At 40.0% G+C, this 4,407-nt stretch overlaps 1 pseudogene; it reads right to left on the reverse strand.

Moving 5' to 3' along the window:
- Positions 1-2,688: 2,688 nt before the first annotated feature.
- LOC129085396 (annexin A2-like) lies at positions 2,689-3,833 on the reverse strand (annotated as a pseudogene).
- Between the last annotated feature and the right edge of the window lie 574 nt (positions 3,834-4,407).

Consider the following 4,407-nt stretch of genomic DNA (forward strand, 5'->3'; position numbering starts at 1 on the left):
ACAAATCAATCTCACTGATTTTTGGAGGGGCTTTCTCAGCTAATCTATGACCATGCCTGAGGCAGGATTACTTTAAGCCTCTTTGACAACACAGGAAAACCAGAACTGTAAATATAATTAGTGACATCTTTCTACATTTTCTAGGAGACATTTTCTGACCTAGGAGATTGGATGCTAGTAACAAGCAGAGGAGTGGGGAATGGCGAGAGAAAACTAACATGCTATAGGTAAAGTGCATCGTCCATTACAGTGACTTTCAAGCTCTTTGCAAAAGCAGCTGAGCAGTGTCATACCTGGAGTATTTGGCACTGAGAGCAGAATACTTTTCAACACTTCCCTACTTTGTATGACAAAATTATTTTCAGTAATAATCATGAACTGGACTGAGCGATAGGCAGAAAGTATATAGATAGTGAATATTTTTTATTAAATTTTGAGTGTCTATAATTGTGCCAGTTTTTTAAGTGAACGGTAATAAAACCAAAATGTCTACACCAACTACATCATATTGATGCAATGTTTCATTTTCTTGATTATTTCTTTAGTTTTAAAGAAATTAAGAAGAGTAAAATTTAATTTTAAAGACATTATTTGAATTCAATAAAACACTTCATATAAAAACTAAAGTTCGCACTAACCAAAAAAAATATTACTTCTCTCAGTCCTCACTGTTTCACTGTTTACCATTTAAACACAAATGAAAACTCCAAATCATCAAGTAGAAAGACAAAATGGAAATAACTCAAATTCTAGTTCAATTTTGCACTTGCTGTTGTCACCACTGTTTATTTTCTTTCTTTCTTTTTTTAAAATTAATTAATTTATTTTTTCAAATACATTTGTCTCTGCCTACCCCCCACCACTTTCCCTTGTCCCCTCCCTCCCTCCCTCCCTCAACTTTTCCCCTTTGGTTTTGTCCATGAGTCCTTGCTATATGTTCCTTGACTTTCCCCTTCCCTTCCTTTCCCCCGCCCACCCCTCCCTCCTTCCCTCTTGTCTCTGTTGGTTTCTTTTCCTTTCAGTGTTGCTGGTCTTATTTTCCTTGCATCTTTGTATTGTTGGTTAGGTTCTGCTTATAGGTGAGATCATATTGTATTTGTCTTTCACCCCCTGGCTTATTTTGCTTAGCATAATGCTCTCTAGTTCCATCCACACTGTCATGAAGTTTAGTAGTTCTTTTTTTCTTTCTGCTGCATAGTATTCCATTGTGTAAATGTACCATCATTTTTTGATCCAGTCATCTACTGATGGGCATTTAGGTTGCTTCCAACACTTGGCTATTGTAAATCGTGCTGCTAGGAACATTGGGGTGCATAGGTTCTTTTGAATTGGCGTTTTGGGATTCTTAGGGTATAGTCCCAGCAGGGGAATCATTGGATCAAAAGGCAGTTCCATTTTCAGCTTTTTGAGGAAATTCCACACTGCTTTCCACAATGGCTGCACCAGTCTGCATTCCCACCAACAGTGGACTAGGGTTCCCTTTTCTTCACAGCCTCGCTAGCACCTGTTGTTTGTTGATCTGTTTAGGATGGCCATTCTGACCAGTGTGAGGTGGTACCTCATGGTAGTTTTGATCTGCATTTCTCTGATGGCTAGTGATGCCGAGCATCCTTTCAAATGTCTCTGGGCCCTCTGTATCTCCTCCTTGGAAAAGCATCTGCCCAGGTCCTTTGCCCATTTTTTGATTGGATCATTTGTTTTCTTGGAGTGGAGTCGAGTGGGTTCTTTATATATCTTGGAGATCAAACCTCCATCTGATGTATCATTAGCAAATATATTTTCCCATAGAGTTGGCTCCCTTTTCATTTTGCTGATGTTTTCTTTCGCCATTCAGAAGCTTCTTATTTTGATGAGGTCTCACTTGCTTATTCTTTCCTTTATGTTCCTTGCTTTAGGAGACATATCAGTGAAAAAATTGCTGCGTGGGATATCTGAGAGTTTCCTGCCAATGTTCTCCTCTAGGACTTTGATGGTGTTGTGACTTATATTTAAGTCTTTTATCCATCTTGAGTTTACTTTTGTGTATGGTGTCAGCTGATGATCCAATTTCAATTGTTTGCATGTAGCCGTCCAGCTTCTCCCAACAGCATTTGTTGAAGAGGTTATTACTGCTCCATTTTATGCTTCTGCCCCCTTTGTTAAATATTAGATGCCCATAGAGACCTGGGCTTATTTCTGGGCTTTCTATTCTGTTCCACTGGTCTATGGATCAGTTCTTGTGCCAGTACCAGATTGTTTTGAGTATAGTGGCTTCGTAGTAGAGTTTGATGTCCAGTATTGTGATCCCTCCTATTTGTGTTTGTTTCTCAAAATCACTGCGGCTATTCGGGGTCGTTTATGGTTCCATATAAATTTTTGAAATGTCTGTTCTATTTCTGTGAAATACATCATTGGTATCTTAATAGGGATTGCATTGAATCTATAAATTGCTCTGGGTAGTATGGACATTTTGATGATATTAATTCTTCCAATCTATTGTTTATTTATTTTTTTCTAAAGTAAACATTCAGTTTATTCACCTGTTTATGGCACAGTACACAAGAGGCAAAGTGTTTCACATCATAGATTTCACCTGCAAATCCTTGGAATGTTCATTTCTTTGGCTATAAGGAGAGACTAGATAGAAAGCCAGGCAATGCTTGGGAATCTGATAAAAGGATGGGGCAGGGGATAATGCTAACATCATCCTCACAGGGATGGGCACAGGGGGCTATTAGTCGCAAGCTGATTTTCTAGAATTGTTAGCTGGAAGCACAGGAGCACTGTTCCTGGACCTGCAAGGCATCTCAGGCTTCGGTCATCCCCAGCACTCCGGTACAGCAGTGCTTTCTAGTGGTCACCCTTGGTGTCTTCCTGGATGTAATAGTACAGAGACTTGCTATACTTTTTCTTGAATTCAGACCTGACTTTCAACATGTCCATTTCACTGAGGGAGATCATGATTCTGATCAAGATCTTGTCACATGTCCCTTTGCCCTTCATGGAGTCATACAGTCAGCAAAACATAGGGGCTTGTTCTGGATACACAGGACTAGGTTCAGGAAAGCATTTTCCAGGTCTCCCTTGACTTCATTCTTGATGCTCTCCAACATGTCATAAGGGCTGTAGTTTTTGTGCCTTTCAAATGCTTTCGGGAGCATTCGGTGACACATGCTCTGTTCAGTCATGATACTAATCCACTTGGGAACATCAATTCCTTTCCTCTTCACTCCAACATCATAGAGATCCTGGGCACCTTGCTCAATCAGTTCATAATCAATGACAGAGTCATCTTCTGCTCGGCTCTTTTTACCTTTGGGAGGGCAACCATCAGCTTGCAGAAGTCACGAGATGTGTCAGAAATAATGTCCTTCTCCAGGTCAGTCTTGCACATTTCCTTGTAGACTCTGTTAATTTCATGCAGCTCCTGGTTGGTCCTTGAGCAGATGATCTCAATGAGAGATTCCTCATCAGTCCCTAGACCCTTCATGGAGGGCTTCAGCTCAGAAGCATCATACTGAGCAGATGTTTTCAGCAGGCCCATAATTGCCATCTCCAGGTGACCGGAAAAGTCTGACTTCAGTGCTGATACAAGTTCCTTTTTGGTTCTTCTCTGGTAGGTGAAGGCAATATCTTGTCACTGTTCATTGCTGCTGTTGGTCAAAATGTTGATGACGGTGACCTTATCCACATCTTTAGTCTTCATGGCCATTTCAATGTTCAAAGCATCCTTGTCAGCATCAAAGTTGGAGTAGGCTTTGACTGGCCTGTACATATTTGGGGGTGTAGAATGATCACCTCCCCAACCTAAGCCTGCACAAAATGTCATGAATAATGGACATTTTGAAAAAAGCTGGGCCTGGCTCTGAGTGTCCCCATACGCAGAACCTATTTGTAATCTATTGTTTAAATGCAGGAATGTGTTATCACAGGGGGTTGGAGACAAGCCCTAAGCCAGCTAGAAAGAAGACTGACCTTTACAAACTCTGGAAACAAGGTATATAGCTGATTTGACATGTTAAAAGCCAACTGTAGAAATGGAATTATTCCATGGAAAACACAACAAAGAATACATTGATTTAAGGATAAGTTTTTAAAGAGTGATATTCTGCAATTTGGTAATTAGACCAAAAAACATATTTTAGGTAAGAGCATTTTATCACTGATATAGTTTTAGAGTTGGCAATGCATACTGAGAATTTTTTAAGTATCAGTTTTCAGTTACTTTTATTAATCTTTTTAACTGTTATACAGACCATGAGCCCCTAATTGCCTGTTTCCAGTAGTTCCGCTGTTCCACCTCCACTCTTGGTCTGCCACTGCAATGAGGAAATGTTCTGGTTGGTTTGGAGGGGGTGGTTTGGTTTGGTTTTTTCTCTATAACAGAGAAAAAGCAATACTGCAATGATCAGGTACTGATGACTGCAA

The sequence above is a fragment of the Pteronotus mesoamericanus genome, unplaced genomic scaffold (genome assembly GCF_021234165.1).
Source record: "Pteronotus mesoamericanus isolate MK-2021 breed Mesoamerican mustached bat unplaced genomic scaffold, CSHL_Meso_final scaffold_232, whole genome shotgun sequence".
NCBI lineage: Eukaryota > Metazoa > Chordata > Mammalia > Chiroptera > Mormoopidae > Pteronotus > Pteronotus mesoamericanus.